Source organism: Oculina patagonica, chromosome 7 (genome assembly GCF_052425735.1).
Source record: "Oculina patagonica isolate OP01 chromosome 7, crgOcupat, whole genome shotgun sequence".
Lineage (NCBI taxonomy): Eukaryota > Metazoa > Cnidaria > Anthozoa > Scleractinia > Oculinidae > Oculina > Oculina patagonica.
Genome location: NC_135764.1, coordinates 19,168,560 through 19,184,879, shown reverse-complemented (window position 1 = coordinate 19,184,879; position 16,320 = coordinate 19,168,560). Strand labels below are relative to the sequence as shown.

Sequence of the window (16,320 nt, the reverse complement as noted above, 5' to 3'; positions counted from 1 at the left end):
TTGCCGTGAACCCGCGGAAATATGCCATGATGTTGGTAATGCTCCAGAAGCCTCTGAAACGGGGACTTGCTAATGCCATAGAAATTGAGAAACATTTCTTTGCACATAGATTGTGAGTGATAAAGGAAACTAAAAGGTGGATTTCGTTTCCTTTTTTCCCCGATCACTTCAGGACCTGCAGCCGCCGAGAAAGCCTCGATGTTCGCCAGTACAATCAAGTCCAGTTCCGAAGAAACTTGTACAGCTATGGACAAAGAGGAAGTGTGGCAGTGTTGCGTCGAGCGAGATGTTTATCTAGTCATTGCGTTACGCATTTGCCGAAAGGTTGCATATAAATTATACAGCAAGTGATCGCAATTCAGACGTCTGTTGTTTCTTTTCTGCCAAAAAACAAACAAACAAACAAAGAAATTTCCCATTCCTCTCAAAAGACTGAGATATTCGATACAGTTTAAGTTTAATTCAAAGTTTTGATTCAGAATGCAGATTAGAAGAACAATTCGATTTTATGTAATCAGTGTTATTGTATTACGACTGTTTTGCGATAATATTATTCGGAGCCGTTCGAAAGAGGAGTTTTGCTATTTTGTTATGAATGAAGCCGTTTAAACTTTTTTCATCCGCGCGGCCGTTCGACATCATACGTGCCGAAGAAAATTTACATCCGTGTAGCCGTTCGACTTCATCCGTGTGAAGAAAATTTACATCCGTGCAGCCGTTCGACTTCATCCGTGTGAAGAACATTTACATCCGTGTAGCCGCTCAAAAAACCCGACTTCATCCGTGCGAAAAAAAAATTACATCCGTGTAGCCGTTTAACTTCATCCGTGTAACAAAAATTTACATCCGTGTAGCCGTTCGACCTCATCCGTGCGAAAAAAAATTATATCCGTGTAGCCGTTCAACTTCATCCGTGTAACAAAAATTTACATCCGTGTAGCCGTTCTCGGTATCCGTGTAGAACGGCTCATCGAGCCGTTTCTCGTCCGTTCGCTTGCCGCGCGTTTCGCCGAACACACGGATTCCGTAAGGAACGTTTTCGCGTGAGAGGTCACAAGTGTGTTTTTATGAACCACTTAATCCTTACAACTAGTTTTGCAAAAATATATGGCGTTTACAAAAGATAATTGCACTTTTGACTCCGAGCTTTTAATTAAATTTGCTCTTTTATTTTTCTTTTGTTCTGGTACGTTTCGTTTACACCTTTTCTCGTTCCTAAGCTGTTAATCGTTTTACCAGAAAAATTCTTATGCTCTTAAGATATCCGATACACCTTATATTATTATGCTCTTATGATAAGATATCATTCCTTAGAACACAAAATAACATAAACATTAATCCTACGCACGTTCCTATCTTACCCTACTTCCGGATTATTTCAGGATCACATTGGCTGGCTGAAAAATATTATGCTCTGTAGGCTCATCACTCAAACGACCCACGTATCAAGTGATACTTTAAATTTATAGTTAGTCTTAACAAATAAAAGCAGTTTATTCAACAAGGCCTGTGGACAAGAAGGAGCTTAAGAGAGACCAGCCTGAAGGTGAGTTACTTTTCTGGTTACAGTGCTTTTCAATTCACCCAGTTAAAATTTATTTTTGTGAGGTTTAGAAATTGAAACTGAGAAGTCTGTGAAATTTGGCGGGAATATTTTTCGCTACAGCTACAAGTTAATACGGCGAACATAAATTGCCTCCCTGACAAATATGAGTTTTGGTCACACCGAGAAGCCCACTATCCTTCTTAAAACATCAAAATGGGAAACAAAACTTTACCTTTCACTTTTAGATTACTTCATGTGAAAGTTTTCTTCACCAGTAACTAATAATATTTTCAATTAGAGGGTCAGGAAAAAACGGTCAAAAGATTAATGTTAAAACAGCTGTAAGCTGAGAATATCGTTAGAGATTATTAAAAAACACAAGTAATCATATAATACAGAATAAGCATTGTAACTTGCTAGTAAAGGGTGACATAAAAAAGGTCTGCTTACGAACGGGTACTGTTTCTTTCAGTTGCAGATGACTGCAAAGATGAGCTCATTGTATTTTATTTGCGCCCTGCTCGTTTGGAGCTTGAATTGGGCTTGTGGTAAGAATACATTCTTTCTGTAAAAACAACTAAAATGAAGCTAAATGAGGGAAAATGGTTTTTAAATGTAGTTGGCAAAAAGGGAAACGCAAGAAAATAGTACTGATCTGGTTGTCTGGTTTCTATTACACAAAAATGTCTCGAAAGAAAAATGCCCTGTGGATTGACCGTGTTCGATCCAATACACACCTATAAGTTGCCACGTATCCAGCGTGGTGACCCGATGATGTAGTGGATATCACGCCTGACTAGTAACAGGGAGTCGCGGGTTCGAATCCTGCTCGGGGCATGTAATTTTTTTTTTCATTTCAGAGACGTGTGTCGAAAGCCTTCTGTAATTTATTTACATCTTTCTTTCTATTACATTTCTATTTCGCTTCAGTTATATCCTGCGCAAAAGCGGTAACATTCCTCACGGAAAGTCAAATTACATTCAGGTGTTTTGTTAAAATTAAAAGCCATTTGACATTTGAACAAACACTGAAGGACGTTCAACACAAATTTTGAACAAAGTGATCGGTAAAATTTTATGCAGATTTTGAATGCAATAAATTGCTTGCAAGAAGTGTTAAACGAGTGGTAGAAAAATGTTCAAGAAATGTGTACATTAAATGTGAAAGAAATTGAGCAATTGCTGTACGAAGGGTAAAGAAATATTAAACACATTTTTGGCTAAAAAATGTTGAACGAATGTTGTACAAGTTTTGAAAAAAATGTCGCATGAATATCAAAAGAGTGTCGACACAATATTAATAAAATGCAATGAAATGTGAAAGTATATGGAGCAAATGCAAATTAAATCGATCACATGTTGATCAAATGTTGCACAAATGTGGAAAAATTGCTTAGCAAATGTTACATATTATTAAATTCTCAACCTCGGATATTGCATTTCTAGCTTTCTGATTGGTTCACTGAATCCCGGTTATCAGCTCGTATACCTATGTTTGACCTTATATGGGAAATGAGTGCGGAAAGTGCCGCTCAGCGTCAAATTTTTCTGCGGAAAGCGATAGTTCCATCGGAAAAATAGACTACGAGCAGTCCCTATTTTTTCGCAGAGTCCGTCGAGCTTGAAGCGAATTTTTTTTCGAAGAGTTCGTCGAGCTTATAGCGAAAAAAATTACGCGTGGGGGGGAGGAGGCGGGGCAAGGCGAGAAGCGAAAAAAATAGGGACTACCCGCTAAGCCACAGTGTTTGAATTATGCGTTGCTCTCACAACGCAAAAATATGATTGGCTAACGCTTGGAAAGTTGACAGCAAGATGTCAATACGTTGTTAACACTTGCATGTCATATTGCGAAGCGATGGGAGCGGGAGCTTTTGAGCTCTCGAAATCGCTTCTTGAATCGTACTTTGTCGCTATAAAATTGCATCTCCGAAGAACATTTTTAATTCAGTGTATGAGCAGCAAGCCGCCAAAGTACGGAGCGAAAATAAGAGAGGAGAATTCAACCAAAAGTAGCTTTATTCCACAGAAATTCAAGGCTCGTAAACAAGACAACGGCTGTTTTGCGCGAGCTTCGTAATTACAAGCCGGGAATAAACAAATTTAAACAAACAGAAGCGCTTTAAACACTTACATCAAGCTGCCTTTACATTAAGTAGCCCATAGAGGTGAATCAGTGTTAAAAAATAAACATTGCTGGAACTGTATAAATCGCCAGAGATAAAACTTTGCAGACGATTCATCAAAAAAGCTTTGAGTTTGATGCGTACGTGACAAACCCAACCAAGTGCAGCGGTGTCAATTGACAGTACGTCAAAATGCGGAAATATTATTGGACACGGCAAATTAGATTTGAAATCGAAGCCAAAAATCACTCGGCCGTGAAAGGTCAAACGCTGTGGCTTTGCGGGTAGTCCCTATTTTTTTTTTCGCTTCTCGCCTTGCCCCGCCTCCTCCCCCCGCGCGTAATTTTTTCGCTATAAGCTCGACGAACTCTTCGAAAAAAAATTTCGCTTCAAGCTCGACGGACTCTGCGAAAAAATAGGGACTGCTCGTAGTCTATCGCAAAAATGGTTCAAAACAGCATTTTTGGCGAGCTTTATGAACAAGAAATAATCAGCGGTGCCTAAAAAACCACAGAAAAGCTATAATAAAAATAAATACGCAAAAAAAAGGAATGAAGCGAAAAGTTTAATTAATTATTCTTGTAAACGCACAACAAGAGCGAGTGAATAAAGTAGAAAAGCAGCAAATAATTTACGAAAGAACGGCAAACTGACACAGTTTCAATCATTGTACGTCATAAAATTAGACTCAGCACTTCTGTAAAGTTCGGTACCTTTTAATCTTGGTCTTGCCCTTTTATACTTCAATAAACCTGTTCCACTTTGAGCTCAATTTCGCTTCAAATAATATAGCAGTCTTGATGACAGCCGTGGAGCCGTAAATTACAAGTACAATGTAAACACTTGCTTCGTTCGACTTGCACAAGACGTGTAGTTTCCAGAAAAGCTTTTGCTTCGGTTCAATCCATAAATCTTAACTGTTGCCACAATTTCCAGGATATATAGACGACTTTAGAGGAGATTGTCCGAGGGAAATCTTGGGAAGAAAACTCTCTGGCTCGCTTTCCTCGTGTGTTTCATTCAACTCAAGAAGTGAACACCGCGCCACAAATTTTCCCGCGCCTCAAAGTATCACTTCGTTTACATTAAAATGAAATGTCCAGTCGATTTAAACTTAAAAAATAATTTAATAAAACAATTATTCCAGTCGCCCTTGTTGGATACGAGTCGTTATAGCCAACTCGGCGCTTCGCGCCTCGTTGGCTATTTACCACCTCGTATCCAACGCGGGCTCATAGAATAATTGTTAAATAAAACATATTATTTTACGCTATATTAATGATATTAAAAATGGCCTCTAGAAAGGTCAGAAAATATCTAAAAATCTTCATAGAAATTAGGAAAAACGATAAATAAATGTTTCACAAATATTATATAAATGATTTTATGTTTTCCTGATAACGCAAATATTATCCGGCTTTCGAGGTCGAAGTATGCCGTTTGGAATTCATTTACAACTAGATTGAAGGTTTCCATAATTATTTTTTTAAGGGGTTACGAACATAGATACTTAAGATAATGGTATGCACTAATAACACGAGTGATAGTTATGAAAACACTTCACAGGGGACTTAGACCCTTTCGCTCCTAGTGGAGCATAGGTCCACGAAAACCATTGCTCGCCATCGTTGTCTGTTTTGGGCTATTCTGTCAAACTGCCACCAGGTGTAGCAAGCCCGCCTCGTCATCTACCGTCCTCCTCCAGCGGTTTCTGGGACGGCCTCGGCTCCTCTTCCCCTGTGGGTTCCATCTCATTGCCTGCTTGGTGACATTGCAGTTTGTTTTCCTGAGGGTGTGCCTAATCCAACCCCACTTTCGCCTTCTTATCTGGATGTTGATCCTTTCCTGCTCAGTTGTTGTCCATAGCTGTTCGTTCGTTATGACCTCTGGCCAGTAGATGCCCATGATGGACCTCAGGCATTTGTTGATAAAGGTCTGCAGTTTGGTGGAGTTTGCTTTTGTTACTATCCACGTTTCAGAGCCGTAAAGTAGGACTGACTTCACGTTGGTATGAAATATCCGTAGTTTGGTCTTTCTGGAAATCACTTTTGATCTCCAAACAGGTGTTAGGATGGTGAATGCAGTTCTTGCCTTTCCGATCCTCACTCGTATGTCCTGATCAGATCCACCGTCCTTGCTGATGTTACTTCCAAGGTACGCAAAAGTCCTCCACCTCGTCGATTTCATCCTCATCCAATTCTATCCTGTCTGCATTCTTGGTGTTAACCCTCATCACCTTCGTCTTGGATTTGCTGATCCTAAGGCCCGTCTGCATTGAGATTTTTGCCAGGGGAAACTTAACAGGGGAGTGGGGATCAAATACATTAACTGACGTAGCACACGCCTTGTGATGGTCAACCGCAAAATGACTTGTGACACCGGGGACGCATTGTTATAAGTATATGGGCATAATAGCTTTCCACCTATTTAAATTTTTACAGTGAGCAGCGACTGTCCACCTGGAAAACAGACCGATGATCCACAAGGCCGCTGTTGCGTTTTTCCTTTTACTTATGGAGGACCTTTTTATAAAGATGTGTATTACAACTCTTGCACCACGTTCGCTCATGGTAACACATCGTGGTGTTCGTTCGATACTGTCTTCAAAGGTCAATGGGCTAATTGCGGTAAGAAAAGAAGCACGATCGAATGTTGGAAAAGCTAAGTAATCGGTAGTTGAAAGCACTTACTGGAATGAAACGAAATTTACTCTAAAGAAATAAAAAATTAAAACCCAGCTCGTATTTGTTTAAAAAATTAAAACTAGCAAAGTCTTTTGGCAAATAAATTATTCTTAAGCGCTGGTTAAACTGGGCAAGGAACAAAAAGTTATGAAAAATACATTTCCTTTGTCTCTTTTTTATATTTTTAAGTATTATCTTTATATATCATAAACGTAAAAACTTAAATTTGTTCAAAAACTATTTTGCTAACAGTAGTTTTCGAGTCATATACCGACATTAATAAAACTAACAGTTGTCTTTTTTTTAACTATATAACAAAAGTATTTTAGCTTTTTATCACAAATTTAATTTTTAACCCTGGCTTAACTAAACAGCTTAAATTGGTCTGAATAAGGTACCATTGACTCTGATATTGCAAATTTAACAGAAGTTATAGCTCTACTAGAAACGGTCTATTTTTGAAACGTTACAGTGAATTCATGTACCAAACAACCATGCAAGAATGGAGGAAACTGTACAGTAACTGGAGATGACACATACTCCTGCCAGTGTCCTGATGGGTTTAAAGGAGAAAACTGCGAGAGACGTAAGTGGGCTCCGCAATCAACTGGCAGTATTTTTCGTGAAGCAACGTGAGAGAGTGATAACAGTGTAATGTGGATTAATTTACTTAGCAACTCTTACCTTCGACAGGAACCAGTAGTTGTCCACCTGGTAAAAAGACCGATGACCCACAAGGCCGCTGTTGCGTTTTTCCTTTTACTTATGGAGGACCTTTGTATAACCATGTGTATTACAACTCCTGCACCACGTTCGCTCATGGTAACAAACCGTGGTGTTCGTTCGATACTGTCTTCAAAGGTCGATGGGCTTATTGTGGTAAGTAAAAATTAGTTGCAAAAAAACTTAGTTTCTAGCATTGTCTGCATTTATGGAAGAAAAACGACATTAACAAGAGAAACATGATTCATTTACAAGTTGGAACAACAAATAACAAATCAAAACAAAACATCGAAAAAGCTATGTTTGTAAAAAAAAAAGAACGCCTGATCGCAGGCTATGTTTGTAACAAAATGACGTTAATTCGACAGAAATAATTAACCTTTCCGTCGTAAGGGTTTTTTTTTTTCAATGTCACAGTGGATTCGTGTGCCAGCCAGCCATGCAAGAATGGAGCGACCTGTACAGTAACTGAAGATGACACATACTCGTGTCAGTGTCCTGATGGGTTTGAAGGAGAAAACTGCGAGACAAGTAAGTAAACTTCGTACTAATGGCAGCCGTTTTTATCTCACTAAGTGAACAGGCCTTATGCGTCCCGTGGGCGTTAAAAGGACGGATGAAGATGATGATGATTATGATGATGAAGTGAACAAGACTTGAGCTTCGTATTGTGTAGATTATATAACACAGGGCAGCAATAGTTTCTCGTATACCTTACAACAACAAAAATGCACAATTAACTGAAAACTTTTTTATAGAACCTCCATGTTCAATTGGAAAAAAGACAGAAGATGCCTTAGATCGCTGTTGTGTTTTTCCATTTGAGTATAAAGGAGTGTCTTACCACTCCTGTACAACCGTCGCTAATGGCAACACACCGTGGTGTTCATTTGATGCTGTATACCGTGGAGAGTGGGCTAACTGCGGTAAGCTCAGTATAATTTAGACAAGGAAAAATAAGCTTCACTCGAGGAAAATTATAAAAGTAGATCTGTCAGATGGATAATTTGCCTAGAGTAAACATAAACTGGGCTAGTGGGTTAGATTTAGTTTAGTTAATGGTTCGTCACCAAAATAGAAAAAATATAATGTGAAATTTTGGAAAGAAATGTTATGCTAAAAACACCAGTCATACCAAGTTTCTCTTTCATTTTTTTAGTTGACTTGTGTGCGTCGTCGCCGTGTAAGAATGGAGCCAGTTGTAAGATGACTGCGGATGATTATAGCTGTCAATCATGTCCTGCGGGATGGAAAGGAAAAGATTGTGATGAAGGTGCGACAGACAGTCAATATGTTAATTATGATAAAAGAGAGAGCAAATGCCATACATGGAAATAAGGCTTTCCACAAGTTGCTCGGCAACTTTTTGGCAACTTTTCATGATTCGAGCAACTTTTTCCTCTTCGAGCAACTTTTTTCCTCTCGAGCAACTTGTTGCATTTTGAGCAATTTCCAGACCGAGATCTCCGAAGATCATCCGAGTGTTGCTCAAAGGCAATACGAACGTTTCCGAAGATTTACGAAGTTTGCCGAAGACTTTCGAGTAACATCTGAAGACATTTCAACTTTCGGCTCATTTTGCATTAAAACATAACAAAACTCGTCAGCAAACATGACGTCATTGATATCTTCACGATTTTTCTCAGTTAAAGAAATCCTTGTTATTTAACAATTTTTCCCCTTAATATGTTATTTAGATACTTCTTTTCTGGAAAATTGCATAAAAATGTTAGAAATCTTACCCTTAAAGGGAAATTAAATATATTTAGAGAAATTCTCTTGATTAGAGCAGCGTTTTGGATTTTTGGAGCAATTTTCGGCAACTTTTGTCATCAGAAGCAACTTTTTTGGATTTTTGGAGCAGCTTTTAAGCAACTTTTTGAGAAATTACGGGCAACTTTTTTGGAAAACTCGAGCAACTTGTGGAAAGCCCTACATGGAAATGTCTTTATCGAGAACGTTCCCTAAAAGTAGTATAAATCATCATATTAAAAGTTAATAGTATGCAAACCGTTAACCAATTGAACCTTATTTTAAAAGCACGATAAAAACCAAAAGTTTAACTTATGAAAAAAAACCTTTTAAATTTACTTTTAAAAATGTAAAATTGTCTTTTTTGAGGGAAGAGCGTTTTCACTGCATAAAAAGGTAGAGCTTTCCATTGCTTAAAAAAGAAGCACGGATTTTACGTTTTTACGCCCTTTCTTGTCTAAAAATGGTCGTGGTGCGCAATGAATTCCAGAAATGAGAAAAGCGCGATAGAAAAAAAGCAAGACTGCTTATTTTGACCCCGTTGATGTCTAAATGTAATTTGTTGTGTCGGTTTGAAGATTCTAAAAATAAGAATATTTGTATGGAAAAAATATTTAGCTGTTCAACATCTGCGACTGCATAATTATGCATTATTTCTTCCAGATATTGATGAATGTCAAACAAGCCCATGTAAAAATGCCGGGAATTGCGTGAATCAACCAGGAGAATATTCGTGCAGCTGTAAGAGCGGTTACACTGGACAAAACTGTGAACAAGGTATAACAGAGAAATACACATACATATACAAACCAAAACTTTTAAAGATGTTTGGCGAGATATGACGCAAAATAACCTACCGTAGCTAACCTCTCGCATATCCGTGTAAAATGAGACACATAACTTTTCAAAGTAGAAAGGGAAAATAACTTGATAAATATTCTTTCAATAAAAGTAACCAAAGAATCGTTATAATGTTTACTTACACGAAAGAAAACATAGATCGTGTTTTCGAGCTTCTTCTTAAGTAGAAAGATGAATAAATTTGTGCGCTTAGTAAATAATCTCATGACTGTTCCTTGCTTAAATTTTGAAAATTCTGTAAACAGACTGATCCTTAGCTTATTTTTCCAGGAATTGATGTATGCACGGAGAACCTATGTGAGAATGGCGGTACTTGTGTTAATTCTCCTCCTGGAAGCTACACGTGTAACTGTGCTGAGGGATACAAAGGAGATCACTGTCAGGAGGGTAGGATAAGTGTTGTCAACATTAATAAACTTAAGTTGCAATTGTAATGTTAGACGCCGTGCTAATTGTTCTCAATTAAAAAACTTTAAGGGCCGGGAGCATTGTATAACCATCAAAATGTAAAATGTTGTTAATTGCATGAAAACCCAAATGATTTTATAAAAGGTAAATTTTTGATCAGATGCAGTTTTGCATATTCTTTTTATAATTTTCTAAGAAAAACGCAAAAGTAACAAATCAAGAATTTCTTTGCATCAAATATCCGCTTTTTGGATTTACCAGTCGAAAGCAGCCTTTGTGTCGTACTGCGCAGTATTAAACAAAATTTGTTTGCATTTGTTTGCATCATTCCAATCGTTGTTCCATGCTTAGCACTGAACATTAAAAAAATGGGTTCATGCTTTAGCGTACGCTATCAAGTTATGGTGCACGCAGGGAACGAAGCGTAAGAGTTGCTTGAGGCGATAACCGAGAGCAGCTCTAACTTTTTTTAGTGCTCTCTCTTAACTTCCCAGTTGCACCATAACTGAATAATGCACAACCAAAAGCATGAAACAAATGTTTTATAACATTGCCGGTGGAAAATTTCTGGCGAAGCGATTTTCTCACGCTATCAGCTTGCACTATTGAATAATTGTGCATGCACGGCTCTTCTACTTATGTTATATATATATAATATATAAAAAAAACTTTTAAAGCGGCAGTGCAAGAGAAAAGTTCGATTTAATCCTCAAGTGCTACTTGGCTAAGACTTGTAGTTTATTGTAATTGTAATTTCAGATCATTGTTTCTAGATATTAACGAATGTGAAGCGAGCCCTTGTAAAAATGGAGCAACATGTGAGAATCAACCAGGAGGATATTCGTGCAGTTGTATGGGTGGTTACACAGGACAAAACTGTGAACAAGGTATGCACACGGGAAAAACCCCAATGCGGCTGATTTTACACAGAACTGACATGAATATATAAAACTCTGTTCGATACAATTTTCTGAAAAAAAAAAACAAGAACAGCTCAATAATCTCAGTCACGCTGCTAAAGTTTTTAATAAGCAGAATTGTAATCCATTTACTGATGACAAAATTATAAGAAGCGTTTATAAAAAGACCGCTTTACCATGTGATAAGTACCTCAAAAAAGGCGATACCCTCAGTTATAAAAAGCAATTAAAATGACTTTGTGTTTACAACCGGGGAATGAAAATGAAAGTTCCAGAAAGGAAGTGACTGACTTCAGACAACAAAAGCGTGTTGGAAAACATAGACCACTCTTAATATTTGGACATTTTTGTAATAAAGATATGCAAACATAAAAGATGCAACACAGCATCGAATTGAAAAACGAGAAACAACTTGTTTCTCGTTTTGGAGAAAAAAACCAAAAGCAAAACAGAACTATAATAATAATAACAACTTTATTAACGTGTCAAATCTGTAGTAGCTGAGGGGAAAGTCCCCTCTAACTAGCTAAACAAAAACACAACGGAAAGCTCTTACTGAATTGAATGATTTTTTGCCTTAGACATCAATGAGTGTGCGACTAACCCATGTGAGAATGGCGCTACGTGTAATAACGAGTTTGGAGGGGGTACGTCTGTGTATGTCCTGCAGGATTCCAAGGAACCAACTGTGCAACAAGTAAGTGAATATTAGGTTTTGATAAAGTAATATAAGGTGGTAAATAAGCTATGCTGTGGTCAAAGCTTTATGGTTCAATTAAATTAAATTGTTATGTTATTATTGTGATAATTAAAAGCTTTCCATAAAGAAAACCTAATTTGGACATTTACTTTCCTTGCGACCGAAAATTGTCGAGATTTGATTGTAGATCTCGAGCTTGTAGTGTAGTGAAGTTTTCTTTCAAATTGGCTGGTAACCGTCGAAAAGAGTTTTTTGAACAAATTATATAGCGGAAATATTTTATGGACAATTCTATTTCGGAAGTACTACTATTGAACAATATATTCCGCAAAATAGCGCAGAATGGGTCTTTTAACCGGTCGGTCGGTCGGTCGGTCGGTCGGTCAATAACATATGCATGTGATCGATATCTATACATGTGAAAGGGAGTGAAATTACAAGTAGCAATCCGATGTTTCTACGATGTTCTTTATATATATAGTTTAATCGCGTGTTTTTCAAGAGACGTAAAGAGTGATAGACGTATTCTCTATGTAATGGAGTAAGAAAAGAAAGAGTTTGTTTGTTTATTTACCCAGGCAGTGATAAATGCAAGGACAGTCCCTGTCTAAATGGCGCTACTTGTGTTAATTCTCCTCCTGGAAGCTACACGTGCCACTGTACTGAAGCTTACACAGGAGAAAGATGCCAGAATGGTGAGGCACATACATTAAAACTGTTTTTAATGTTCCTGCACCAATTTAGCGACTGAGCTGTATTGCTCGAGTCTCAGAACCCCGACTTCAAGCTTAGAATATAAATACCAAGAGTAACTTATTTCCAAATCGTATACGTACAAGCTTTCTGTAGTGTGAATTAACAACAACAACAACAACAAGCATTCTATTTTGCCAGAGATAAAAAAAAAATACTTAGATTAGAAATAAAATAAACGGGCTGAAAAAAATAAATTGCAATGACTGTAGGCTGTACATGATGGAAGACAAAAGACACTGAAAATAAAATACGACAAGTAATAAATAATTAAGTACACTGTAATTAAATATATATATAAATAGTAATTTAAGATAGAGAGAAGAAAAAGGAAAAGAAAGAAATTAGAAAACAAGAAAACAACAGTAGCAGTAAGTGATACAATTATCTATTATTAAGATGCCCTTTTTCTATATCTTCTTTGTTGTCGACTCATAACTCCATGACAAAGATTTATAGCCAATAAATTTCCCATTTGTTTTTGTCCTTTCTTTAGTGAATTGGAAAGCTGAGGGATGTTACACGGAGAAAAGAAGTGCCAGTATGAAGGTTCTTCCAGACAAATATTCCAACGTGTTTGGCATTGACGCTCAAAACCCAGATATCGAGAAGATTTTTAACAAGTGTAGAGCTAAAGCAGAGATAAATGGCTACACGATTTTTGCCGTCCGAGTAAGGATGAATAAAACTGTTACTGTTTTTTCGTCATTCTGTATTCCTTTAATTAGCTTCGAAATTGGTCAAACATTCTGAAGATCTTTTTCATAGTTTACAACTCCCTCTTTAAAGTGTCTTACACATATGGTTACAGCAAAAGTAAAGCAATTAAAGCTCGAGTTTAGTAACTGATTTCGTAACAATTTGAAAAAAAAGAGTGACGATTTTCGTAATAACTGACAACCGTTTCCTTTTACATGTTAGTATAACAATTTACATGTGTGTTTTTTATTTACATGTTTTTACATGTTTCCAACAGGCTTCCTTTGTCAATTTACATTTTTTAAAGGTTTAGTAAAGAAATTCAGTTTTTTTTTGTACAAAGCCGGATACCGTAAAAGTGACCAATATATTTTGCATGTTTTGTTTACATGTTCTTAAAATTAACGTTGTGATAAAAAAACATGTAAATTACTGTTTTCAATGAATTTACGTGATATGTTGAAAACTGTAAATTTCATGGAATTTATTTTACAAAACTCCAACATATAAATTGTAATTTACAAAGAATGAAAGTCAAGATTTAAATGTTGTAAATTGTGATTTACATGTGCATGTAAATTTTCAACTTTTTCCAGTCTAGATAGAAGCGTGCATCATCCCATCTTGAAATACTAGGCTTCACCCTGTGTTTTAAACTCCATACAACATGTCTGTTTGTTTGTGTTTTACATATCAAGGGGCCCATTTCTGTTCCTAACGTATTTTCTATCATTAGTTTGTTAGAATATTTGAAATATTTTTGCGCTTCAGGGCAGGAACAGATGTGTTACTTCCAGCGATGGAAAGTTGGTTGATTTCAAGAAGTATGGTGCATCATCAAATTGTAAGAAGGACGATCAGGGTCATGGCGTTGGGAATAAACAAGGCAACTCGAACTTTGTTTACACCAGGTAACCATTCATACAAAAAATGGTTCAGAGTTATTATTGTCACCCTACAACTTTCTGTTTTCAGTTTGTTTTTTGTTTTTTGTTTTTTTTTAAATATTTTAATACTAAACTAAACCTTAACCTACCTTATTTCTTATCGTATAACGGCCATCCAAACATGTACATAAAATAGTAATCTATAAACTGTTCTGTATCGTAATGGGGTTAGTTTTAGTTGTCTTTGTAGAATCTCGGGCTATCACAATGTCGAAGGTGAGGATGAATTTTGAAGCGATTTTTAAATAGAGGATGAACATGACTCTTCGGTACAGAGCAGCACGAGGAAGGCTTAAGATTTTAGGGCACAATGTTTTAAAGACGTCCTTCTGCGCTTACACACCGAACGAAATCGAACAAATTTTTTATCGAACTCAATCGAACGAAATCGGAATCTATCGAACGATTAAATTCGATTTCGTTCGGTCATCGAACGAAATCGGACAGCAATTTTTTGTGTGAGTTCGATTTCCGAACCAAATCGATAACAGGTCATAACACTACATGTATAGTAATTACACAACCAATCATTACTCCAGCAAAAGTAACATTAAGCAATCAGTACATCAAGAATTAAATAATCAAACAAATAAATCGGCGTATATAAGACCTCTCTAATACTGACTTGGTGGTTTTTTTTTGCAGAAGTCTTTAAAGACTGACTGGAGAAGGCTCATACAGCAAAGCGACTGACTAAAAACATAACAGGACAGCTCTAAGTGTATTCGTGAAAGCTCTTTAGTCATTAACTCAAGGTCTTACATTTGCTTACTTATTTGGAATGATGGTAATCTGTGCATTGTTTCAATGTAATGGGAGAGTTGGAGAGTGCTGAAATAAAGTACTAGGTGTAGTTCATTTCGTGTATACGTAATTCTTGGTTATCAATAAATAAAGATAAGTACTGTCTTAGTGTGTTATTTTGGTATTCAAGCTCAACTCAGCTTTTTTTCACATAGCGTTTTTATGGAAATGCCAATCTTTCTCCGGCTCTAGACAGAGATTTAATTCATTAAATTTTCAGTGCACTAAAACGGACGTGGTTCACTAAATGGGGTTATGTCGAGAGATATCATCTCTAATTTACACAAGATTAAAACATTTTCGTGCAGAACGCATATCTCCATGTTCTAGCTACCTTCTATTGTTTACACCCCTTCTACTGGCGGGAAAAGTTTTGGTCTTAATCAGTGGTAAACTCTGCAAAGGAAACTTTTATCAAGTTTAAGTGTATTAGCCTGTACTGCCATTAAGTTTGCAACAAAAAACTGATCGTGTTTTTATATGCAGTCGATTTTCGAAATGAACGGTCGTGTGGAAGGATCTTTCTTGTCTGTATTAGTTGTCTATCACAAACATCTGCTGTTATGCAAATTGATTCCGTTCGAATTTTTTATTGTTTTCGAGCTAAAAAAAAAATAATAATTCCAAATACAAATGCAAATGCGACGCCTATTCGCGTATGTTACAAATAAATCCACCCATTGTTTCGCACGCTTAAGTTTTTAACTAAGAGCACTGTGTTATTTGACACGCTTAAGTGTGCGATATGACACGGGTGCAAAAGGACACACGTGTGATAAAGCACGTGACATGAATGACGTTACCTCTTTTATTTACAAAAATAGCTTCAACTTGTACATGTCAAGGCAACTACAGTTTCACAATGGTGAATATTAGTAATTTTCCCCTTAAGCTTTTTTCTCTGTCCTCCGGCCGAAGCAAAGAAGAGAACCTGATTGCAGATTAGCCCAAAAGTCGACCTAGTGTGCCTACAACGATTTACTGTCAAAACTGAAATGAAACCGATTGGCCCAGGCTATCCCCGTCGTTTTTGGCCGACAGGAGACTATCGACCACGACGCCAAATGGGTAAAACACGAATCGGCCTTGTGCCCGATTAAATAGGAAAAAGAAGACGACAGAAAATCGTTGGAGACCGCCTCGAGAAGTCCGGCTAGGTAGACATTAAAACTGTTTATTCAATTATCTACATTCAGTTAATTTAGTTATAAGGAGATCATTTTGTTTCAAAGTTTTATTTTCGCGTGTGATCAATCCGCTAATTGAGTTTCACCAAATTACATTTCTATTGATTTAAAAAAAGAACATTACTGGTATTGCTAATATATAGTGGCGAACCTGTTACTTACTTTTCATATTTTATAATAATTTGATAAATTCTGTCTGTCTGTTCGACGTAA

The 16,320-nt window shown here is 36.9% G+C and overlaps 1 pseudogene across 1 annotated transcript; it reads left to right on the top strand.

Moving 5' to 3' along the window:
• Window positions 1–1,431: 1,431 nt before the first annotated feature.
• Window positions 1,432–15,025, top strand: LOC144661097 (uncharacterized; annotated as a pseudogene). Its single transcript, XR_013572202.1, has 16 exons — window positions 1,432–1,546; window positions 2,019–2,094; window positions 6,111–6,296; window positions 6,826–6,939; window positions 7,047–7,232; window positions 7,494–7,607; window positions 7,835–8,002; window positions 8,236–8,349; window positions 9,492–9,605; window positions 9,960–10,076; window positions 10,871–10,984; window positions 11,599–11,714; window positions 12,296–12,412; window positions 12,967–13,142; window positions 13,941–14,080; window positions 14,762–15,025. The product of XR_013572202.1 is annotated as an uncharacterized LOC144661097 (transcript).
• The last annotated feature ends 1,295 nt before the right edge of the window (window positions 15,026–16,320 follow it).